Source organism: Octopus sinensis, linkage group LG7 (genome assembly GCF_006345805.1).
Source record: "Octopus sinensis linkage group LG7, ASM634580v1, whole genome shotgun sequence".
Lineage (NCBI taxonomy): Eukaryota > Metazoa > Mollusca > Cephalopoda > Octopoda > Octopodidae > Octopus > Octopus sinensis.
This window is the reverse complement of record NC_043003.1, coordinates 77882182-77909763: the sequence shown is the minus strand read 5'-3', so window position 1 is coordinate 77909763 and position 27582 is coordinate 77882182. Positions and strand designations below refer to the sequence as shown.

The 27582-nt window shown below is 37.0% G+C and overlaps 1 long non-coding RNA gene across 1 annotated transcript in view; it reads left to right on the top strand.

Moving 5' to 3' along the window:
* The window catches only part of LOC118764111, an 18362-nt gene extending 14871 nt beyond the window's left edge, over window positions 1-3491 (top strand). Inside the window, exon 3 of the long non-coding RNA XR_004999902.1 lies at window positions 3328-3491. This is a non-coding gene — a long non-coding RNA (uncharacterized LOC118764111). The remainder of the gene's footprint in view (window positions 1-3327) is intronic.
* The last annotated feature ends 24091 nt before the right edge of the window (window positions 3492-27582 follow it).

Here is a 27582-nt window from a genome sequence, read left to right as displayed (position 1 = left end):
GCAAAAATGTATAAGATACAGGTATTCTTTTGCTTGTAACAAATTCTTTGTTGATCAGTGTTATTCTTTCGTAGTTTACGAATCCAAGCATGAAAACGTTACTTAACTATGGAGTTTTGGAGACAGACACCCGCTTCACACACACACACACGCATTGATGCATAAATGTACATATAAACTTATATATGAATACATACATCCACATGCACTTATATATTAATGATGTACACAAATACATGACAGGTATACATAATACAGAAATACGCATAAAGGAAACACATGCAAACAAATATATTGACATAAAAGATTTAAAAAAATAATAAAACCATACAATTAATTAATGAAGGGACAAAAGAAATAGTAAGATGATGCATGTTGATTTTATTAAGTATTTCTGTTTATTTAGAAACCTACAACGAACAGGTCAGATGCTAAACTCTAAATTTCAACCTCAAACTAGACACTGCTCCGCTAAACGCAGAAAATTTCTGTCTCGCTATTGGTTAAAAATATACAGTATTTTTTCGACTTTAAATCTCTGTAACTTTTTTCTACAATTTTTTTCTCCACAACATCATACCTTCAAAGCAATGAAACTGGGAGGCAACATTATTATAACCAATTTTCAGATTTTTTTACCGTTATTTAAAAAAAATGCATATTTTGCGAATGAAAAAAAAAAGAACTAGATCTGAAAAAAGGTTGCGGAGCACTGTTCTAGACGATTTCGTAGGCAGCCGTCGCCACTGGTCTCTGTTCCCTGTCGTGCATAGCAGGTTCACTGTGTTGTGACCTGCCCAGTCCTTGGTGTTGCCAAACCAGGATTTTCTCTGTCTGCCTCTCCTTTGTCCTCCCTTAACAGTGCCCTGAGGAATGATTTCGGATCGGTAGTTGTGACGGGATGCATGACCGTAACGGGCAAGCTTTTGTCTTCTTATCTGCGCAAAGAGTGGTTCCTGTTTTCCAGCATATTTGTTGACTTGCTGTCTGACAAAGCTGTTCGTTTTGTACTCTATGTAGGGGATGTGTAACGGCCTTCACTCTATCTCAGCCGTATTCTTCGCTCCACGTCAGCTTTAAGAGTCCAGCTCTCACACACATATGAAGGATCGAAGCCACTTGGGACTTGTACACACTGAGTCTTGTTGGAAAACTAATGAAATTGCTAACCATATGGTGTTCAGTTTCGTCATGACAGCTGAGGCTAAACTGAGTTAAGACTCAATCATCTCCTTTTGACATCTGCCGTCCTTGGTCAGAGTGGGTCCTAGGTACATGAAGACATCTACTTCACTAAGTGTCTCTCTGTTTAGCATGATGCTGGTTGTTGTGTTTTGGTTGTTATTATTAACCAGAATCATACTCTTTTCTGGGCTCCTGTAGTTCCTCTTCACTGCTTCCTAACAGGACAATATCATTAATTAATATTCTGCGCGTCTAATACCCGTCGGTTACGAAAAAATATGTGCAGTCATTTTCGTATATCTATTCTGATTAATTTGCTGCAATATAGAGTACTCTTGTAGGAAAATCCCTTTTATATAACTGTGTGTATTTTCCTATTATAGCAAAACATGTGCACATGCAAATACATACATACGCCCCATCCCATATATATACATACTTAGCATGTATTTGTGTGTATGTATATATATGTGTATATTTTTTTGCTTTTTTGTGTTTTTTTTTGTATCGTCTATCTGGATGTTTTGCCTTCTTGTCCCATTTTGTATTTTTATATATATATATATATATATATATATATATATATATATATATATATATATATATATATATAATATATATACATATATATAGCAAAGAAAATCTTTATAACAGATAAAAGTAGTAATTATACCGAGAAGTAATATTTATCGCCATATCAATATGGCAGTTCGACGTTACTACTTCTTCCTGTGATTTAAAAACAGTGGTAACGTCAACAGCCATATTGATGTGGCGATAAATATTACTTATATATATATATATATATATATATATTATATATATATATATATATACTTAATCATATCGAAGGGAAATGGATATTAATAGAAATTTTCACTTCCAGTGGCCTAGCGTGTAAAAATTTACTCCAAAAGCTCATAAAATACAGTGTGCATTTAAGCACATAAGGAATCCACTCGTGGGATTCAACATGCTAGAAAGAACAGCTAGGTTCTGTAACCACAAAATTAGGGATAAAATCCGACAGGAACGAAATGAAAAAATAAAAACTTTTACCATCTAGTTTCCTGGACCTGGTTTCTGATTTTAGTTTAGCAAATAAATAATATTCACCTAGCGAATATTATTTATTTGCTAAACTAAAATCAGAAACCAATTGGTCCAGGAAACTAGATGGTAAAAGTTTTTAATTTTTCATTTCGTTCCTGCCGGATTTTATCCCTAATTTTGTGGTTACAGAAACTAGCTGTTCTTTCTAGCGTGTTGAATCTCACGGGTGGATTCCTTATGTGTTTAAATGTACACTGTATTTTATGAATCTATCTATCTATCTATCTATCTATCTATCTATCTATCTATCTATCTATCTATCTATCTATCTATCTATCTATCTATCTATCTATCTATCTATCTATCTATCTATCTATCTATCTATCTATCTATCTATCTATCTATCTATCTATCTATCTATCTATATGTATATAGGGGGAGAATTCACAAAAAAAAACAACAAAAGACGAAGACAGGTAGAGTAGACAACAAACAGAGGTATTAGTTTAACGCTCGGGAAGTGAAAAAGTCTTTAACGTTTCGAGCCTACGCTCTTCCACTGAAAGTAATACAGAAAGAAACAAGGAGAGAAAATAAAGAATGTGTTGTGGCTAGCGATCTGTAATGGCGTGTGTATATGTGTAGGTGTGAAAAGGTGGGTCTGGGAAGTGGTCAGTGCTGATGTGTGCGTGGTCGTGCGTTGTGATGTGATGCATTGTGTGGTATGGTGGTGTAAGGTGTAGTGGCGTGTGGTGTAGTGTGATGGTGTTGGGAGGTGGGGGAGGCGTGAGTGGGTAAAGCAAGGGTGGTGTGTGGGTTAGGCTGGGGGTAAAGATGGGGGTATGTGGGTGTGGGTGTATATGGTGGGGTGACGTGGGATGGGGGAGGATAGGGAAGGTGGGGTTGGAATGTGTAGGGGTGGGTTGGGCTAACGAGGGAGGAGTGACGATGATGGGAGGAAGGAGAAGGTGGGAAGGAGGGAAGAGAAGAAAAGGTGCGTAGGAGTGAAGAGAAGAAAGAAGGAGAGTAGGAGTGAAGGGAAGAAGTAGGAATCGGCGTAAGGGAGGAGAGGTGTGTGGGAGGATGTAGGTGTGAGGGGGGAGAGAGGTGAGGAGAGGAGAGTTGAGCCCATGTGGCGCAAGGGAGCGAAGAGAGAAGATTAATCCCTGTTCAAGGCGCAAGCGGTAGTCCGGATGGCCCCTATGCAAGGACAGTCCGAACACGGACAGGTGTTGTAAAGAGTGAGCGGTAGAGCAGAATATATATATATATATATCGGTGTGTGTGTTTATGCATTTGCTTGTGTATGTGTATTATTTTTGCTATTACAAGCAGTACACATAGTTATATAAAAATGATTTTCCAACGATAGATATTAGAATAGATACACGAAAATGACTTTTTCGAACCCGACGGGTATTAGACGTAATACGAAATTTCACTTGAATTTTTAACTACATTACATGGATGGATTGTTGTTGTTCACCCAGTTAATTGGACTGCATAGGAGAACGCGCGCGCACACACATACACAAAGGACACACATTCTCTCTCTCTCTCTCTCTCTCTCTCTCTCTCTCTCTCTCTCTCTCATACACACACACACACACACACACAAATTCATATATGAAGACTTGAGTCCAGCGAGCACGAAAGAGCATATTATAAGCATCCGGTACGTTTTAAACCTTTCAACTAAATCACGACATTTCAATCAGGAACACTAACCCAGTTATGATTTATTACACGAAATATATTTAAATGTCGGCATTCACAGTAAATCAGTAAAGCAAACTGCCGCAAGCAACAACCGTGGGATGTATTCTGTGAACGTAAAGTTTTCAGAAAATATACACGTCGTTGGTATGTCCGCTCTAACTAGTAATCAAGAAAAATGTTATCGCTCTCTATATAAACGGCAGTGTCTGTGTGTGTTTCTGTGTGTCTGTTTGCTTGTACCCTCACCCTGACCACGGCTTTCAACCGATTCTGATGAAACTTGACACACACATAGCCCAATGTCATAATTCAAAACTAACGCAGCGAAAATTTTGAAAAGTTCCCCCAGTTCTGAAAAAATCGATAAATTCGACATGGGGTCGAGAATCAGAAACACAAACCACAGACTGTCAAGGGGACGCAACTCCACCTTTTTAACTCTCAAAAAAATTTACCATAATTTTTTTCCCATTTTTTTGCTATATTTTGGCTATAACTATCTAAAAATGCTTTATAGTTATTTCCCTTACAAACCCGAGCAACGCCGGGCGATACTGCTAGTCGTAAATATAATCATTTATGTTCTCTGATAATGAAATATCTAATGTATACATACACACATACGTTTGTCTTTATCTATCTATCTATCTATCTATCAATCTATCTATCTATCTATCTATCTATCTATGAGGTTACCGTGGTTTTTTTCTGTAGGCTTTTCTTTCCACGGATGAACCTAATCTTGTTTCTTACTTAAAAAAAATTCTTTCTGTGATACACGATCCCTTTTGATCGCCTTTTTTTCCCGATCCCTTTTGATCGGAATTTTACATTTGTTTCCTTTTTTTCCTTTTTCTTTTTCCATCTTCGAAAAGAAAGGCTCTGCATTTGTATTTGTCCCCTCTGTGTTCAGCCATGTGTGGCCAATAAAGAAAGTTATCTATTTATCTATCTATCTATCTATCTATCTATCTATCTATCTATCTATCTATCTATCTATCTATCTATCTATCTATCTATCTATCTATCTATCTATCTATCTATCTATCTATCTATCTATCTATCTATCTATCTATCTACCTACCTACCCACCTACCTATCCACCTACCTTCCTACCTACCTACCTATCTACCTACCTACCTACCTACCTACCTACCTACCTATCTATCTATCTATCTGTCTGTCTATCTATCTTTTTATAAACACATTTGCATACATAGACGCGTATATACATACATATATGCATACATACATACGTAACTGTATATATGTATGTACGTGCTTCCATCCATCCTCTCCAGCCATTCCATCCATCCATCAATCCATCCATCATCCATCTATAGGTACGTACATAGATACGTATGCATGTATGTATATGTATGTATGTATGCATGTATGTATGTATGTATGTATGTATGTATGTATGTATGTATGTATGTATGTATGTATGTATGTATGTATGCATGCATGCATGCATGCATGTATGTATGTATGTATGTATGTATGTATGTATGTATGTATGTATGTATGTGCATGCATGCATTGAAACTATTCAATATTAGAATTTTGAATTTAGAAATGGACAGTTTATTTACAGTCTACCTGAATTGCAATGACTTTCACCGGACAATTTAGTTAACGAAGTTTGATACCTACAGAATGCTTTTAAAGATTTCGCCCGGATTTTGATACCGTTTTTCCTACACACGCACACACAAACACACGCATGCGCGCGCGAGTATAAATTGCTCATTACAATGTCGAGTACAGTACGTTGCAGTAATCGTTCTTGTGAACTGAAGGTAATTAGCAAAAACAAAAACACAAACATTCCATTTGTTGTTACCCATAATCTTGGAAACCTTAGCGTTTTACATTCGCCCATTGAATACCTTCCAATTCTATACCAATAATCAAATCTCAGAAAAATAGTACAGTGTAACACGATTTTTACCCTTGGGTTATTTCCTGTTTGCATATCCCTTGAAAGTATAAAATTCCCTTCAAACTTTGCCTTTGTTACATTTATTCAAACCCCAAAGAATCCCTCTCAACACATGGTTATGATGCTCCCCCACTACTGCTCACGATCAGAGATGCACTTGTCAGCCACTAAAGGACATGCTCAAGTGGTTCATGTCAAGCAACTGACAAGCAAATCTATGGTATTGAACAGAAATATTTGCTATAACGATATTTTAGCTTCAACGACTCAGCACTGAATCTGTCTCAATTGTAATGGAAAATAGGTCAGTTTCAAAACATTGATGTTCAGATCATTAAAGCAAAGTTTGAAGGAAATGGTGATCCTTTCTTTTGATTTCTAAATAGAAGTAAATAGGAAATAACACTTACTAATCAAAGACAAAAATGAAAATTGTTACAGTGTAATCAAAGAATCACAAATTATTAGCAGTCGAAGACAAGCACCAAATCTTAAAAGACTTTTAAAGGCAGAGGTTACACCAGAAGAAATAATGCATGTAATAAAATGTGGAAATCTTCGTTGAGGAATGTGTGAAAAAATGAGGACGGGAAGTAATTGAAGGTTGATGCAAACATTAATTCTTAAAGAAATGATCTCACCGCATCACATACCCACAATATAATGGAAATTATATCAGACGAACAGAATCAAAATGTATACGTTGGCTTCGGCTACATAAGCAACAATCAGATTCATTTCTTAGAAATCTTCCATGTAGTAAATTGATGTAAAAGGAAAATTCAAAATTCAAAATTTTTTTCAGATAAAAGTAGAAAATGATCAACTACAAAAACGTAAAAGAATACTAATTTATATGGATTCTAAATCCGAAACTAAAGCAAAAACATTGAACACCGTTACTAAAAACACCTATCTTTACACAAATTAGCCATTAACGCGACACGCCTGTTTGAAAAACTGAAAACATTGTAAAACGTTTATAAAATACGAAAACTTCTTTCCATAATGTTTGGTGTCCTTCTGTTCCTTTAACATTTTACGTAATTAATTTTTTAAAGAAATTTTGTCTTCAAATATGGTGACTATATCAAGACGTTTTTCTAAAATCTTATATGTAGGGGTAGGAGTGGCTGTGTGGTAAGTAGCTTGCTTACGAACCACATGGTTCCGGGTTAGTCCCACTACGTGACACCTTAAGCAAGAGTCTTCTACTATGGCCTCGGTCCGACCAAAGCCTTGTAAGTGGATTTGGTAGACAGAAACTGAAAGAAGCCCGTCGTATATATGTACATATATATATGTATGAGTGTGTATATGTTTGTGTGTCTGTGTTTTTCCCCACCCCAACATTGCTTAACAACCGTTGCTGGTGTGTTTACGTCCCCGTAACTTAGCGGTTCGGCAAAGAGACCGATAGAATAAGTACTAGGCTTACAAAGAATAAGTCCTGGGGTCGATTTGCTCGACTAAAGACGGTGTTCCAGCATGGCCACAGTCACATAACTGAAACAAGTAAAAGAGTAAAGAGTAATACATACATACATACATACATACATACATACATACATACATACATATATATATATACTAGCTGAAGGTGACCCGCTCTACGCGCGGGTAAGAGTGTGGTTGTTACTTTCTGTTGCTTCCTTTCAGCACGTAAAAAAAAACGTGGCCGATTGCAGCGCCGCCTTGACTGGCTTCTGTGCCGGTGGTACGTAAAAAACACCAACCGATCGTTGCCGCTGCCAGCCCCCCTGGCACCTGTGCCGGCGGCACGAAAAAAGCACCCACTACACTCACAGAGTGGTTGGCGTTAGAAAGGTCATCCACCTGTAGAAACACTGCCAGATCAGACTGGAGCCTGGTGCAGCCTCCTGGCTTCCCAGACCCCGGTCAAACTGTCCAACCCGTGCTAGCACGGAAAATGGACGTTAAACGATGATGATGATGATGATGATTCTCCCTCTTTGTTTCTCTCTCCTTTCTCTCTCATTTTCCTCACTCTCTTACTCTTCCTTTCTGTCGGACTCTCCCTCGCTTTCTCTTACTCTCTATCTTTATCTATCTCTCTCCCATTTATAAACAACAAAAGATCTTGAGTAAGTTGAGAAATAAAATATTTAGAAATATCAATCATAAATATCAGGCAGTGGCAACGGAAAGGTCTGCTTCAAGGCAGACAGCAAAACGCTAACATTTAAAAGGGACAGACGAACTTGCGAGATGAATAAAAATAATAAAATATTGGAAACCAAAGTTTGAAGGGATAGAATCTGAGGATAGTAGAGTCACCATGGCTGGCATTTCTTAACGACGGACAGCAACGTATTGACAGTTTAACGGCTGGCGTAAAATTTTGAACTTGATGTAAAAGAAAATTCGTAAACACCAAGTTTTGAAGTGATTCTTTCTCACGACAGTAGACTCACCATAGCAAGCATTCAAAACTTCTTCATCATGGACGGCAACACATTGACGATTAAAAGGCTGGCGCAAATTTTTTAGCTTGATGTAACAGAGAATTCCTAAATACTTGCTCCTTTAAATTTTAATCCCTTTCCAGCCCCATTTAGACCCCTTTTCACATTTTGATTAATATAACCCGATTTCATTCGGGTGTACTGAGGCCACATTTTATAAGATGAGGAATTTTGTCCTAGAGGTCACGCCTTTCATTTGAGGAAAAAAAATAGTTGTCATGCAAACTTGCCAGCACTTTTAACATAGGCGTGCATATTTTCAGCTGAACCGACCGACCCACATAATGCACACATTATATATATATTATATATATATATATATATATATATATATATATATAATATATATATATATATATGTGTGTGTGTGTGTGGTGTGTGGTATGTTGTGTGTGTGTGTGTGCACGCATATATATACAATGTATACAAATTTATATATATATATATCTATGTATAATTAAATTATATTTATAATTTGTTTAAAAATATATATAACTATCAAAAAGTATTAAAAAGTCTAATATACATAAATACAGATATATACACTTTGTATATATACATTATATATACGTATTTATATATAGAACACACACACACATATATAAATGAACGCATTGATGTAACAGAGAATTCATAAACACCCGCTCCTTTAAATTTTAATCCCCTTCCAGCCCCATTTAGACCCCTTTTCACATTTTGGTTAATATAACCCGATTTCATTCGGGTGTACTGGGGCCACATTTTATAAGATGAGGAATTTTGTCCTAGAAGTAACGCGTTTCATTTGAGGAAAAAAAATAGTTGTCATGCAAACTTGCCAGCACTTTTAACATAGGTCTGCATATTTTCAGCTGAACCGACCGACTACATAATGCACACATTATATATATATATATATATATATATATATATATATATATATATATATATATATAATATATATATGTATATATATGTGTGTGTGTGTGTGTGTTGGAGTCTCTCTCATACGTGAGCGTTGACGCTGAATTCGACTGGTAAGCAGGTAACGTTGTCTTTGTTGAAATAGTTGTGAGCTGCTGTAGTTATTTCTCTGACGGGTAATAGGAATTTCCATATCCTCCGAGGAAACGAACTGTTGACCCAGATTGTCATGCTGTTAGCTGTCAGAAGTGAAAGTACGTCAATTTCGTGTATTTACGTCAGGTTTATACCTTCGTTACTTTACGCCGTTTATTTACGTACCACCACGCTGTTAGGTTTATAAAACAATTGAAGTTCAGTTTAAAGTTTATAAATAAATACATTTAATTCCCCATTATAGTAATATTTGTCTGTTGAAATCCGTTTGAAGGCGGTCAATAGTTTAATTAAAGATATGTCTATACATGTATATATATATATATATACATATGTATACATATATATTTATACATGTGTATATATACATGTGTATACATATATATATATATATACATGTGTAATGTATACACATGTATATTTCTAAGGTAGCCCACGGGCATCGTCACCTCATTTTACATGTCCCTGTAAATTTAAAAAATATAATATAGAAAATATATAAAATTGAAAAATTTAAATATTTAAATTTAAAACAAAAATTATTAAATTATATTTATAATTTGTTTAAAAATATATATAACTATCAAAAAGTATCAAAAAGTTTAATATACATAAATACAGATATATACACTTTGTATATATACATTATATATACATATTTATATATCGAACACACACACACACACACACATATATAAATGAACGCAATGAATATCTGATTCATAATATTTGTTCTCATGATTGTATGTTGGTGGTGGCGTGTGGCGATGATAATTCTCCCTATGAATGCAGACAGATACATCAAAGAACGCCGTCTGACGAACTTTACATTAAATAACGGGAGTGGAATTGTCAAAGTTATATATGAAGGAGAGTTAGGGTGGAATGGAGGAAATAGCGTGAGTGAGGAAGATGGCCCCTAGCAACCACACCTTTTAAGATAGGGATTTCTAAGGTAGCCCACGGGCATTGTTACCTCATTCTACATGTCCATGTAAATTTTGGAGCGAATCGAACGGGATGTAGTGGCATTGAAAGCGAGCCAAGCGGTAAAAACGCATTTCAGTTTTATATATAGAGATATATACATATATATATATATATATATATATATATATATATATATATATTATATATATATATATATATATATATATATATATATATATATATATATATACATATATATATATATATATATATACATACACACATGTGTGTATGTATGTATATGTTATGCTCATATGCGGGGATTGTACGTTTGTATGACTCTATGCACATATATATATCTATATTTAGATACATAGCTAAATGTGCATGTGCATGTATGTATATATACACATGTATATAATATATTATATATACATATGTATGTCTGTCGGTCTATCTATCTATCTATCTATCTATCTATCTATCTATCTATCTATCTATCTATCTATCTATCTATATATCTATCTATCTGTGTGTATATATATATATAATATATATATTATATATATATATATATATATATATTATATATATATATATATTTCTTTACTACCCACAAGGGGCTAAACATAGATGGGACAAACAAGGACAGACAAAGGGACTATGTCGATTACATCGACCCCAGTGAGAAACTAGTACTTTATTTATCGACCCCGAAAGGATGAAAGGCAAAGTCGACCTCGGCGGAATTTGAACTCAGAACGTAACGACAGACGAAATACCGCTAAGCATTTCGTCCGGCGCGCTAACGTTTCTGCCAGCTCGCCGCCCTATATATATATATATATATATATATATATATATATATATATATATATATATATAATATATATATATATATACATGTACACACACACACACACACCTATATACACGTATATATATTTTTTAACAGACTTCTTTGATAATGAAAATTTTAGAAGCAATATCGTAAACATGACCAGCGTGTGTGTTAGGTTATATGGACTGCAGTAAATCACTCTCCTTTACACGAATTTCTAAATGCATTTGAGGAACCTCGTTGCGTAAACAATGGATGTTGAGTAGGCTCTGTGATAAAGTGAAGTCTGCAATATCATCAAGTTAATCGCAAAATTACTCTTGCTCCATGTGTATTTCCTTTCGTTTCTCTCTAATTGATTTATAGGTATCATAACATTCAGAGAAATAACATAAATAAGGAATGGATGAAATAAATAAGAAAATTGTCAAATGATTTGTTGTTATTGTTATTTATCGGTCGCTTTTACTTGACATTGTTAGCAGTCATAATGTTGTTAAGTCATTATTGCCTTGTAAACAGAATTTAAAGTATAAGTAGCTACTTTCAAACAATAGAAAGACCAATAGCAATGATAGCTACTACAAAACAAAGAATCCACCAAAAACAACGACAAACAAGCCCCCCCCACCAAATAAAAAAAACCCCAAAAAACAAAGAAAATTATATACACCAACATACAGATACAGATAAACAGAAAAACAAATATGGCTACCAATGACTTTTAACGTTAAGATATATTTTATTGAAAGTACCTAGCTTTCACAAATGGCTGCTGTTTTAGTTTGATATTTTTTAAATGGAGTTATCAAGTGAGGAAGGGTTTTTCTTTATGATAAGTGCTACCAGCAGACACAATTTTCTCGAGAGGATTTTATATTCATCAAAAGATCGAGTTAAACTGAGAATTCTCCTGATGAAAACATTAGAGTTTTTATTACTTTAAAGCGAGCATAATCAAAATGCATTAATTCTCCGTTGCAATATCATTAATATTTTATCTTCGTTTTGTGATTGTTTAGGTGTCTTTTGTTTTTCCAGTTATTTATTAAATATTTAAATTTGTTATTTTATTTTATATAATTATATGCCAAGAACTCCATATAGATTTGTAATAATAATAATAATAATAATAATAATAATAATAATAATAATGATGATGATGATGATGATGATGATGATGATGATGATGATGATGATGATGATAATAATAATAATAATAATAATAATAATAATAATAATAATGATAATAATAATAATAATGATGATAATAATAATAATAATGATTATGATAATGATTATGATAATGATTATGATGATGTTGATGACGACGACGATAATGATGACAATTCTTCACAAAGACTCAGTTACACATGTTTTGATGCTGTTACGGTTGATAATATCGATTATAGTACTTCACTGGCAATTAGTTTATTTATGCTCCCTCCTCCAATAAAATATGCAAAGTCAATTACAGCGCGATTTGAACACTAAACTAAATATCGTTGTGTTTGAATCCAACACGTTGCCGATTCCACTCTACAACATTCACAGCAGCAGTAATAATATACATCTTCTAACACTGGCGCAAGGTCGGAGATTGTTGTGTTTTAAGATCCATGAAAACAGTATAAAAAAAAGAGGCGATGTTAACAGCAAGAACGATGAAACAAGTAAAGAAACTATTAGAAATTTAAAATGTAAAAGTGAGAAAGAGAAGCTGTAATGTTAATATATCAGCAAGAAAAAAAACAGGGACAAAACGTTGCAAATACGTTATAACAGTGGTAAAAATGGAAGTGGAAAAAGAAAAATGTCAGCACAGTCTAAGAAGTACAGGGTTCGAAACTGCAAGTTGCTTGTAGGTCTCCAAAGTACCAGGGTACATACATCATAAAGAAAAAAGACTACTAACTGGCACTTTACGACGGTTACGACGGATGAGTGTTCCAGCTGATCCGATCAACGGAATATCCTGTTCGTAAAATTAGCATGCATGGGGTTGACCACTCCAGAAACATGAAGGTAGTTCTCAGGTAGTACTGAAGGTAGTTCTCAGGGAGATTCAGCGTGACACAGAATGTTACAAGGTTGGCCCTTTGAATTACCAGTACAACTCAGTTTTGCCAGCTGAATGGACTGCAGCATTGTGAAATAGTGTCTTGCTCAAGGACACAACGTGTCGCTGGGAATCAAACTCATGACCTTACGACCATGAGCTGAATACCCTAACCGCTAAGCTGTGCGCCTTCAGATAGCACTACTAAATACTGAAAATTATATATTGTAGAGAAGGGATCCCTGACTATTGGGCTGCTGACCAGTGCCGGGCCGTGGACTGTTTGGTATAAAAAGAACGAATAAAAAAAAATTATTTGTATTGTAATGAATATTGCAGTCTACAGATTGGTTTTGTGTTATATATACTAGGTTGTTATCCGTCACTACGCTGCTGGTAAAAATTTTTGTTGATCATGTACGTACCTTCATAAATTGTTCAAATAATGTTTAGATTGACTTTCTCATTGAAGATTAATACCAGTTTAAATACTGCTGAACAATAAAATTCATTTTAAATACTTTTTCATATTCTACAGAATAAGTATTTACATCGAAGTCATTTTTGAAGGCTGTGTTGCGTTGTGTTGACAGACTTATACTTAAAATTCCCGCGTTTTAAATTAAAACTGGTTAGTTACTATGGTGACAACATTACCTATCTTTCTATCTATCTATCTATCTATCTATCCTATCTATCTATCTATCTATCTATCTATCTTTCACCCACATGCATTCTATCTATCTCTCTCTCTCTCTCTGTATTTCTTTCTCAACAACAACAACAGTAACTTTTTCTCATCTTTTCTTCTTCTACATATATGTTTTGACAGAGGTTATATCGCTTTTTGATTCCCTTCTTTTCCTCCACCTTCGAGAGAGAGAGAGAGAGAGAGAGAAAGAAAGAGAGTGAGAGAAAGCGAGATTGAGAGAGAGAGAGAGAGAGAGAGATAGATACAGAATGAGAGACGAGGATCAGTTTGTCTTTATAATAGATGTATTATATGTTCAACATTAAAGTTATCTATTATGCATGTTACTGTTTTATTTTTACACGTATGAGACCTCGGTCCATTGAAAAATTGTCTTACATGAAGCCGGCCCGTGGTGTAAAAATGGTTGGGGATTGCTGATGTAGAATACTCTAGGATGTAGCAATATACAAACATACAGAAAATAGCACTGCTATTCACAGTATATATATATATATATTTATGTTTAATACGCCAAGACTTATATAAAACAAACAGTCTGTACTAGGCGCTGCACAGATGTACTATGTAGAGTACTTTCACTCGAACAGAAAACCACAAAGACAAAACACTGCACGTGCACAAAGTATGCTAGAAGTAGTAGTAGTGGTGGTGGTAGTGGTTGGAGCAAGCAGCAGTAGCTTTGTCTGAATTGATAATTATATGCTGGGCAATATGTAACCGCTAATAAATCGGGTCACACAATAATACAAGCCATTCGTTGTGAACTGTCACTGAAAATTACTTCATCACAATAACCTGGAATTTGTCTTTTGAAAGTGATATGGAAATTAAAGCTACAACATGCAACACTGTCATTATAGATTTGGCTGTAGCAGCCATCTCTATAGTATTAACAGAATTAGAAACAGATAAGCCGAATATAAAGAGGGGAGAGAGAGAGAGAGAGAGGAGAACCACGTACACACTCGCACATACACATAGATATACACATACACGCATACATGCATACATACACCTGTGCTTGCGCTTCAAAATGCCAGGTATTTGCAGGTACTACAAAATAAAGGTTCAGGGAGATGGGACGAAATTTGGCATTTCGTTTGGTGATTGCAAGTTATCATATGCTTCTGCCGTTGATGATTTCGTGGATATGGAAAGAAAATATGAGATGCTGAAAGTAGCAGAAACTAAAGTGAAATACTGGGACATTCTGTCTACATTTATTATCTAGAAATTATATACAGTAACACATAGACAATCATGAACTTATGCCCTTCTGTCCCTCACACAACATTAGCACGTTATGGAAATCGGTGATTCTGAAGGCAATTGGAAACGCCATCAAGTATCATCTGTCTCTTCCCTGGCCGTTTCTCCTTTTAGTTCTAGCTGGTCACCAAGTGGTCAAGGCTTTTTCTTTCTATACGATGTTCTATGAACGTAGCCTGTTGTCTTCAGATTTTCACAATCTTTCTGGGGTCTTTGCTCGTCTAAGCACCTCAACGTTTGTTACACTTTCATCAGCGGAGACCCTCAATATTCTTCCGAGGAAGCACCTCTTCGTAACCACAAATAAACTTTGAAAAAGTAACAGAAAAAGACAATAGGTGAGTTGAGATACCTGTACATCATTAACCTAAATGATCAAATACGACAATAACACTAAAAGCAGCAATAGTAACTGAAAATAGTAAGTTATGCGATAAAATCTGATGCATCTGTATGAATAGGAATATTTAAAGAAAATAATATTTCTGAAATACTAATTAGATAGTCAAGATTTATATTTGGGATAATCTAAAGACCACACATTATGTGTGGTTAGAACATTAAAAGAGACATTAGAGATAGTAATTAGTTGGTGGTATAGATATGCATACATACACAATATAAAAGCACGCATGCATGCACACATACATAGTTTTTTCCTTGGTTGATTAGCCAAGAGTAAAAATCAAAGTAAAAAAAAACTATTTCTTGGTATTACAAATGTACCTGTCCACTACACTACATACATACATGCATACATACATACATACATACATACATACATACATACATATACATACATATACACACACACACATATATATATATATATATAATATATATATATATATATATATATATTATATATATATATATATATATATATTGAGTCATCCCATGAATAATGCAGTTTTTTCAATTGCATGAACTAAAAGTTGCAGGGGGACGGGATAAACTACCTGCATCAACTTGCTATAAAGGTAGGTAGTAATTTTCATTGTCCTTATTCTTAATGCAAGATTTGAAGAGTGCAGTTTGATTTTAAGAGTTATTTTTTCAAGGTTTTAATAAAGTGACAAAGGAGCATATTCGGCATATTTTGCTTTCTGAGTCCAATAAAGGCAACAACGCAACGGAAAATGTGAGGAATATTAATGCAGTATATGGGGATCAGACAATAAGCGTAAGCCTGTGTCAACGGTGGTTCCAGAAATTCCGAGCCGGAAACTACAGCCTAGAAGACGAGCCTCGACCTGGAAGAGCGACGAGGATGTCCTGCAAACCCTGGAGGAACAAAATTCCATCGTAACTTTTGAGGAACTAGCAGAGAATCTTGGATTCCGTCATTCAACCATTGATTGACACCTGCGTGCCATCGAAAAATTCAGCAAATTCGTTCATTGGTTTCCTCACAAACTTTCCGAGCCTAATTGCGCGCAGAGAGTGAATGTGTGCTCTTCTTTGCTGTCATGTCTCACGAATGAAGCGTTTTGGACCGAATAGTGACTGGTGACAAGAAATGGGTTCTCTATAAAAACGTTAAGCGCCGAAGACAATGGGTTGGTAAAGGAGAAACACTGGCACCCCAGGCTAAAGAAAGTCTTCACCCACGTAAGGTGTTATTATTTGTTTGGTGGGATATGAAAGGTTTAGTCCACTTTGAACTTTTAAACAAAGGAAATCTGCGAGCAGCTTGAGAGGCTTAAGGCAGCCAAGAAAAACGATCATCTTCCATCGGCCACATACAGCAAGGATGACATTCTAAAGGCTGGAGCTGTTTGAATGAGAAGCGATGCCCCACCCATCACATACGCCCGACGTTGCACCACCTTATTATAATTTATTTTACAGTTTTCAAAATCATTTGGACGGAAAAAATAGGATTTCTTTCGACGAGGTCAGAACATTACTGGAGGAATATTTTTTGTAATGGACAAGTGAATTTTGGAAGAGGGGCCTTGCAAGTGTACCAAATAGATGGAAGAGCATTGCAGAAAATGAAGGAGAGTATACGTTAGATTAAAAAAGAACATTGTTTATCTTAATTTTGAAAAATAAAAGAAGTAATGAAAAATAAAAGATATAATGGAACAAAAACGCAATAGAGGACAATAAAACATTCGGACAAATAGACGATACAAAGGCGGACAGGAGAGACAGACAGCAATTAGAAGGGGAGGGGGGAAATGGGTCATTCGTGGCCTTCTTTCATCAGTCAAGTTTACCAGAACGCCTTTCTGTTTCGGACAGTTACACTTAAGACAGTTCGATCTGGTTGCTCCAAAAAAGCCTAAGCTAAGAGCATTAGATTTTTTTATTGTAAGAAAGCTAGCGAATGTGTACGACAAGAAAGACAAAAACGGAGAACATGGTACGCAATTACAAACACAAACAACAAGAAAATAACAACAGGTGTCTTTCGACTGAGAACGAATCAAATTGAGCTAGCGTGTATGAAGTGAAAGCCTAAAGGCAGGAACATAGTAGATGGACATAAGAGGTGTTTTATATATATATGTACATAGAGAGAGAGAGAGAGAGAGAGAGAGAGAGAGAGAGAGAGAGAGAGAGAGAGAGAGAGTATATATTACATTTATATCTTTTTATGTCTGTGTGTGCGCGCGTGTGCATTAGATATCGTATATTTATATACAAATGCACGCGCGCGCACACACACACATGTATATATATAGACACATACTTAAAAAGTGGAAGAATCATTGTATAACCACTCGGAATTTCGCTCTTGAAGAGTATTTTCAGCCTGTTCAGAAAACTCCATTATACCTGTAGTTTAAAACACGTGACTTACAAAGGATTCAGATAGCTAGCCTGTAAACACATTGAGAGTAGTTGTAATTCTTGTGTTAAAACATTAGTCGCCTGTTAAGATACATTCCTTTATAAAACAAGTTCATATAAGCGAACAGTTTTAAAAATTATAGAATTCACATATTTTGTCATTTCTTCATGACTTTTTCATGAATCCATTCATTCGGTTTAAGTTTGATTCCATATGCATATTTAATTTATCTCGGACATTCCATTTATTATCTAATCCGACGCTTAGAATCTCAACAATAGATTTGGAAATTTATTTATGAGAAAGAGATTAAATAACGGATTGTTTTCTGACAAAATAAAAAAAAGAGATTTTAATTATTAAAACAAAAAATATAAATCTATTAAGACTTTATTTCATATATTGCAGAAGATGTCTAGGAATTTGACAAATATTTCAGAATAACTGGTATTGTTTAGTAAAGAATGCCATTGACCGATTTTAAGAAACAAAGTCATAACATCTTGGCAGAAAGTTCTAAAATTCGTATTTCACCACTGGTGATACAAATGTATTTTATATCAGGAAAAAATTATTCTGATGTTATTTAAACAATTTCTTTTAGTAGGCGTACATTTGACTGTGTGACTAAACAGTTCGCTTCGAATCCATAAGGTTTTAAGTTCGATGCCAATGCGTACTACCGTGTCTATTTGGTTTCCACTATCATCCATCAAGGATGCGTGTGACAATTTGTTGACTGAAACTGTGCGGAAGACCGGACCTAATGGTGGTGGACAAGGTGCTCCACATATGCTATATTGTTGACATCGCTTGCTCCTTTGATCCACGAATTATCAAGAAGACGAAAAGATAGTGAGATACAACCCTCTTAAGTACGAAATAGCCTGGCTAGGGAAAATGAATAGGGTGAAGATAGTGCCAATTATTGTTGGGTCCTTGGAACAGTAAAAGAAGGCATCAAGAGGAATCTAAAGGAAAGTGGAGTAGAGTACCCAGTAGTTCTTACAAAAGGCTTGCGTCCTTGGCAGGGTCAGAATGATCAGGAAAGTATTAGATAATTGAAAAAAAAAAATAAATGAATAGCTGCAGGTAGTAAATCCGCAACGCATGCAAAACTCGGGGAGCTCCACCAAAACCTGTGATAGAGGAAATAATAATAATAATATAATAATAATAATAATAATAATAATAATAATAATAATAATAATAATAATAATAATAATAATAATAATAATAATAATAATCAATTCTTTTTTATTGGCCACAAGGGCTGACACGCATGATTACATAAAGGGACAAGACAGGACGAAAGGTTACAAAGGGTTTTGCCGTTTTTTTTTTAAAAAACATCGTGTAAATATCTTTATAACAACTTATAAAATTCAACAATGAAAAACTCCCAAAAGGGGGAGACGTCTCGAAAGGTTCCTGGTGGAAAAAACCCTACAAAAGCCAACGGGAGCCTGGTCAAAAAAAGGGGGTGTAGAGAGTCCCCTTTCTTCTCCTTTTACATTACCTTTTTCTTTGAAATCACAGGCGAAACCTGAGAACTGGTCCATTTATACAGGCCAGTCTCGCACAATTCACCCACCTTTCATAAAACTTGCTATCGGACAGCACTTTCCTCTCTAACCTCATCTTCCTTTTCAAGTGAAACTTGAAAAAGTTGATGAGGCCTTGACCAAAGAGGAAAGTGTCTGACTTTAGCCCTTTCAAACGAGTCCACCACACGACTTCTTTCGCCACAGCCACAAGGCACAAGAAAACGGCCTCGCCCTCCTTGTTAAAGGAGGTCGGCGGGGCAATCTTCACTATGGATTCGGCCGATAGTCGGATCCGTCCTACACGTGACAGTAGCTGTTCGACATAAACCCATATTTCAGCAATACTCGGGCACTGGACGAGTGCGTGCAGGACTGTTTCGTCGTCCTGGCAACACCTCGGGCAGGCCCGGCTGACGGCACTTCCGTGCCGGTAGAGTTTATCTCGAACAGCCAGAGCCCCTCGGTAGCACTGCCAGGCGAGAGACCTCTGGAAATTATCCATCGGCCCCGGCCCGAAAGTCCTCCCGAACAGACCGCACAGTTCGTCATCTTCAACGCCTAGAGTTTCCCCGAGAACGTCGTCGCATTTTTCCTCCACTAACCCTCTATAGAACGCTAGAGTGGAGCTGTAACCGACCGCATTGCCCGCCTGGCAGAGGGCGGAGAGGGCTTGACGGCACTCGAGGTGCCAAGCGCCCTTTCTCGGTCTACGTTTGATCCAGGTCTGCAGCTCCGTCAAAGAGACGAGCTGCAGAAAATCGCGTCTGACAAAAGACGACCACACCTGTTCACCGTCTAGGAAGCGCTTGAGATGCCGCAGCCTGAGCGCATGTCTGCGCAACAGCAACCACGGCATTCCAAGGCCTCCGTTCAGCGGTCGTTGACAGCAGATGGATCGCCTGACCAGTGGCACCTGACCCTTCCACAAAAAGTCGAAGAGCAGGCGTACCAGCTTGGCCAACCAGCGGTCGGGACAAGGGACGACGGTCAAGCGGTAATGGATGACGGATGCGATGTACGCATTCGCCACCTCCGCTCGACCTTTCAGGGACAGCTTCCTCTCGGCCCATTTCTGGGTGAGACGTGCCACCCTGCTCGTCACCTCTTCCCAGTTCTTATCCACCTGGAGGTCCGGACCGAACCAGACCCCGAGCAGTTTAACGGGTCCGTCTGTCCAGCGCCCTACGACGCTGTTGGACGGCATGGGCTTGCCTCTCCAGGTGCCCAGTTGCAAGCCCACAGACTTTTCCGCGTTAATCTTTGCCCCTGTCACCGCTTCGTACTGGTTTAGCGTCTCGCCAATCAGGCCAATGTGCCTGTGGCTCGACACCACCACGGTGACGTCGTCGGCATAAGCAGACACGCTGTTTCCGCCTCCTAGATCGCGCGGGATGCCCCTCAAAGCCTCCAACTTGCGCAGTAATGGCTCGAGAGTCAAAATGTACAAGAGGGAGGAGAGAGGGCATCCTTGGCGGACCGAACGCGAGATGTCGAACGGTTCCGAAAGGTGACCGTTCACCCGTATCACCGAGCAGATGTTGCTGTATAAAGCAGCGATCCACCCGCGAAAGACTGGACCGAAGCCGGCTGCCTTGAGACAGCTGCCAGGTACCGATGGTCGACCCTATCGAAGGCTTTACTCTGATCCAAGTTGATCAAAGCCCCACCCGCGCCAGCGTCGTTACCCACCCTCTCTATGATGTAGCGCATGAGATGGAGGTTGTCGTGTATCGACCTGGTCGGCACGGCGCATGTCTGCGTCCCGCCGACCAGCTTGTCCACGACAAGCGCCAATCTCTTGGCTAGCACCTTGGCCAAAATCTTCAACTCTGCATTGAGCAGAGTGATGGGCCGGAAATTCCCTATAACGTCCCCCTTGTTTGGGTCCATCTTTAGCAAAGCCACCACCCCTCGACAGACAAAAGCAGGAATTCTCCCGTTTTGCTGCCAGTTGCAGTAGACGTTTGCCAACAGGTCCGCAAACAAGTCTGGCATTGAAAAGTAAAGCTCGTAGGGCAGACCATCCAAACCCGGCGATCTACCTCTCGTGCAACTCTTCATCGCTTCCTGTACTTCCCAGGAAGATATCGGTCCTTCGCAGCACTCTGCCTCGCTGTTCGAGAGTTGCGGCAGTCCGTCCAGGTACACACCGAAGTCTGTACCGTTGGTGTCCGTTCCACCGCTCGTCCCAAACAGTTGAGCAAAGTGCCGCTGAAGCACCGTACACATCTGCTTCGGTTGGGTAACCTCGCGCCCGTTCTGGTCCACCAAAGACCGAATGGTTGCTCTGTTGCCTCGCTTCGCCTCCGCCACGCGGGCCCATCGAGCGGCTCTAGTCCCCTCCCCGCTTAGCGAACGTGCCTTAGCTCTGACAACGCAGCCTTCGTGTTTGGCGTCGAAGTGTTGGTCGAGGGCCAACCTTGCCGCCAACACGTCGGTCGCGATGCCAGTGTCAAGAGCCTCGTCTAGTTAATAATAATAATAATAATAATAATAATGATAATAATAATAATAATAATAATAATAATAATAATAATAATAATAATAATAATAATAATATTAGGGCCACAGCAAATATTCTGCTCAATACCACAGATTTGCTTGTCAGTTGTTTGACCTTAACCAGTTGAGCATGTCCCTTAGTGGCTGACGATATGTGCATCTCTGATCACGAGCAGAAGTAGTGGGGGAGCATCATAGCCATGTGTTGAGAGGGATTCTTTGGGGTTTGAATAATTCATCTCTGGAAACATGGGTGGTTCTTTCAACATCCTTAAACAACCCTTATTCAGGGACCTTTTGAGAGGGATGGGCTACTCAACATGAAGAAAATTCTTACTGGGCCCCACCTGCAAGGTCATGTGCTGTTTATCTTGATATGAGATCACCATGTCGCGCACATATGGTTGTGATGCATGTGCCTGGTGTACCCTTATCAGACGGGTAGTCATGATGGGTATATTGGGCTTCGTATATTTTACCCCAGTGTCACTTTGATGGCATGCACTGCTCTCTCACTCAATAATAATAATAATAATAATAATAATAATGATAATAATATTAATAATAATAATAATAATAATAATAATAATAATAATAATAATAATAATAATAATAATGTTTCAATTTTTGGCAAAATGTCAGTAATTTTAGGGGTAGTGGTTAGTCATTTACCTATTTCTTTATTACCCACAAGGGGCTAAACATAGAGGGGACAAACAAGGACAGACATAGGTATTAAGTCGATTACATCGATCCCAGTGCGTAACTGGTACTTAATTTATCGACTCCGAAAGGATGAAAGGCAAAGTCGACTTCGGCGGAATTTGAACTCACAACGTAAAGGCAGACGAAATACCGCTAAGCATTTCGCCCGAGGTGCTAAAATTTCTGCCAGCTTACCTCGAGCCCAGTACCTGATTGATAGTTTATTTTATCGACCTCGACAGAAAGGAAGGTAAAATAAATCTCGGCGGGATTTTGAACACAGAACGTAAAAGCCGGAAGAAATGCTGCAGAACATTGTGTTCGATGCGTTAACGATTCTGCTAGCTCTGCACCTTAACAACAGCAACAACAATGAAAAATTGGAAACGAAAACTATAAGTATCTTGGCATACTAGAGTTCAATGAAATCATAAATAAGGAGATGAAAGAACAGCCGAAGAAAGAGTATGAATTTACTGCTTAGATTTTATCTCATTCACTCAATTTTGAGCGCAACAGCAATTGTAGTCTTCGGAAATACTTTTTCTTCAGACGTTCTTTCATTTCCTTCTGGCTGTTTTTTTTTTAACGTCAGGTAGCCTAGCGGTTCGGCAAAATGAGAACGATAGAATAAGTACTAAGCTTTTATGAAACAGGAGTACTGGGGTTCGATTCATTCGATTAAGACTCTTCCAGGCTGTGCCTCACTATGGTCGCAGTCCAATGACTGGAGCAAGTAGATGATAAAAAAAACAACAAAAAAAAAACGTAAAACAAAGTACTTAGAGGCGCATATAGTCCGACGCACTTCTTTCTAGCTACTGAGCGGAAGTATATTAGAATTGTTATTAATTCTTCTTCAGTCAAGATTAGGTCTTGTTGACGTGAGCGACATTTAGTGATGTAAATCCTAAGAAATGTTGAATATAATATCAATAGTCCAGTCGTGGGCAGGGTCGGAGAGAGATTGCTCTGCTTAGAGATGGACTATCTAATTGCCTTATTGAAATCTAAGCATGCATAAACATTTAAATATTGATCTATGGATAACCATGTAAACTTTGTATATGCTAGCACATATTTGTATACATATGAGTATGAGTTTGTTTCTATCTATCTATCTATCTATCTATCTATCTATCTATCTATCTATCTATCTATCTATCTATCTATCTATCTATATGTTAATCTGTCTGTCTGTCAATATGTCTGTCTGTCCATCTATCTATCTATCTATCTATCTATCTATCTATCTATCTATCTATCTATCTATCTATCTATCTATCTATCTATCTATCTATTATCTATCTATATGTTAATCTGTCTGTCTGTCAATATGTCTGTCTGTCCATCTATCTATCTATCTATCTATCTATCTATCTATCTATCTATCTATCTATCTATCTATCTATCTATCTATCTATCTATCTATCTATCTATCTATATGTTAATCTGTCTGTCTGTCAATATGTCTGTCTGTCCATCTATCTATCTATCTATCTATCTATCTATCTATCTATCTACTAGCTCATGCTAACTCAGTACACACTCACAAACTACAAGCATACACACACACACACACGCGCATATATACACATATATACACGCACATACACAAACACACATGAAAATATTATACCTATTCTAGTACCTAGTATACGAGTGCTTGTGTTTTTCATGACATGAAAACTTATTGAACAACTACATATGTAAATATGTGTGTGTGTATGAGTGCGTGTGTGCGTGCGTGACACATACATGCACAAACATATATGTTTATATATCAACATGCACACACACGCTTATATACATACAAACACACAGATGCTCACCTAGACACACACACACATTCCCACACGCATACATATAAATGCACACTTGTAAGCGTATATATGTACATATATGTATATAAATATATATACGTACACACACACACATACACACACACATATATATCTATATCTATGTGTGGATCTATCTATCTACATATATGTATTTATGTGTCTATATATATATATATATATATATATATATCGATATATGCATGTATATATTATATCATATTATATTGTATTGTATTTTATTATATTATATTATATTATATATATTATATTATATTATATTATATATATATATACATTATATATTGCTATATTATAATATATATATATATGTATATATATATATATATATATATATATATATATATATGTATATTTGTATGTTTGTATGTATGTATGTATGAAAGTATGTATACTAGATACATGATTCGCATATAGTCAACAAAAGAGTGGAATATCATACAATTATCTAATTTTGTACACTTACTCGCAGCATGCAATAGCTATTTCTATCTTTGAATCTAGCAAACTAATATTTGGTTCGTTTTAATAGCAGCATTTTACATCTCTATTCGGTTATTCTAACGATACAGTAAAAGCTATTATTTCAGCACTGATGGTTATATGTTTAATAACCATTATGAAGACAACATTGCCAATGGTAGTTTATGCGAATGACATTATTGTCGCAATTGATTCGGGCATTCTTGCATTTCGGTTTCTCCTCATTCTTCGCAATATTTTCACGTTACTAACATGTCAACATAATCAGTTTTATTTAAAAAGAAAGACCGATCAAGTATTTACAATGTTTTGTTCATCTATATAATATTTTGAACTTGTGTTTACCTAATGTTCTCACATAGTTCAATCAGTTGATGTTCCTTCGTGCAGTGTAATTCTTACAGATTCATATTTGAGCTCAAGCTATATCTTCTTATTTCTTTATTGCCCACAAGGAGCTAAACACAAAGGGGACAAACAAGGACAGACAAAGGGATTAAGTCGATTATATCGACCCCAGTGCGTAACTAGTACTTATTTAATCGACCCCGAAAGGATGAAAAGCAAAGTTTACCTAGGCGAAATTTGAACTCAGAACGTAGAGGCTCACGAAATACCACTAAGCATTTCGCCCGGCGTGCTAACGATTCTGCCAGCTCACCGCCTTGATATAGCTCAAGCTATATCTTCTAAAGGTATCTACATAACCCTATACAACTTTCTTGTGATTGGGGTTTCCGCGGTTAACTCTTCCCCTATCTTGGTCAAAAGAAGAAACAAACTTGTCAAAAGGCAGATAAGCATTTCACTAAGAAGCCAAAGGCCAATCATATTCGGAAAGGAAATAGGGTCATCCATCTACTGAAACGCACCACTGCTCACATACAAGTTTCTATGGTTAAATATCTTGTTTAGATGTTTGCTATTTTAGTCAGTTTTAGTTTTCAACAATTTGCAGAATTCTATTTAACGTACAATCTTTTATCTTTTTATTTGTTTCACTCATTGGACTGCAGCCATGAGTTGGGCACTGCCTTGAAGGTCCTTAATCGAATAAATCGACCAAAATATATTTTTTTAATGTGGTATCTATTCTACCAGTCTCTTTCGACCTGTAAGATCTAGTTTATGCTTCAGTCTGGCCCGCAAAGCCAAACGAGTTTAATACATAACAACGAACCCAATTTTTACGAAATACCTAATATAGGCATTTATAAAACTATCAGCAGTATGGAAGATTCGATTTGCTACTAGCACTATTCTGTGACACACATTTCCTCCTTACATTATATTGGAACATGTGATTTCAATGAACACTATATTGGATATACAATACCGTCAAACATTGTGCTGGGATATAGCATCACCACTGATACATGCAGAGAAACAAGAAATATCATGCCCTGATCGAATATGCTTTACCCAACACTATTGTGGAAATCACTTGGAACTATAAGGAGCATTTACATAGTAGACCAATCTGCTAGAAATAGTTACCAAATCTCTCTCAGATCCCATCCACTGTGTTCAAATATGAATGCCACACTTGTTAATGTCCTCTTAGATATACAAAAAGGGCAGTTACAGCTGGAAAAGGCTTGATCATAGCTATGTCTATTCAGGGATGAGCTAGGACTAAACATCAACAATAAAATGCATTGAAGCCAATGAAGAAGCCTCTATCACGTCGCTCGACATATTAAACGTAGCAGTCAGATCAATAGGTCTTAGCTCGTCCCTTGTCAGCTTTATCTGATATATCGGGGGCAAAATATGTCAGGCTAATCGTGAGCACTACTGATAACATGAAACCAATACGTATAACCTGCTGAATAGTCGAGTCACCGGCGACTAAACAAACAATCCTATTTAACATGGTAAGGAGGGCGATTTTTGGATACCGCGTGGCGTGAGAGACAAAACCTGTCAAAAGAGGTTGAATTGGGGAGGGTGAATCTAATAGTGTGTTTAAGATGCAGGGGAAGTCTGGATTGAGTGTGCTGAGGAAATCCAACAATAACAGGTCACGTGTCATCAAGCAGAAAGGCAATACCCAACAATGTTGTTGTAGGGGACATACATCAGAGCACATCAGATGTTCACTATGGCCAACTCATTTTATCCCGAATATACTCCCAATTGTTTTGGCTAGTTTACATTGGTCCTGGAAGTCAAATACGAGATAATGAGACTGGTTATCCGATGCAGCCCTATCCATTGTCTGGACTCGAGCGTTTTCAGATCACAGAGAGACAGAAGACATTTTGCTGCTCTCATGGTGTCAGTCATTTGCGACCATGAAATATCTTCTCTTTCATAGTTTCATAGCATGGATATGTAATATAAGCCATACCAGTCATAAATTTCTGGTTGTCTGCGTAGCTGTATCGTCTGCTACTATAGAGCGTTTTCAGATCAC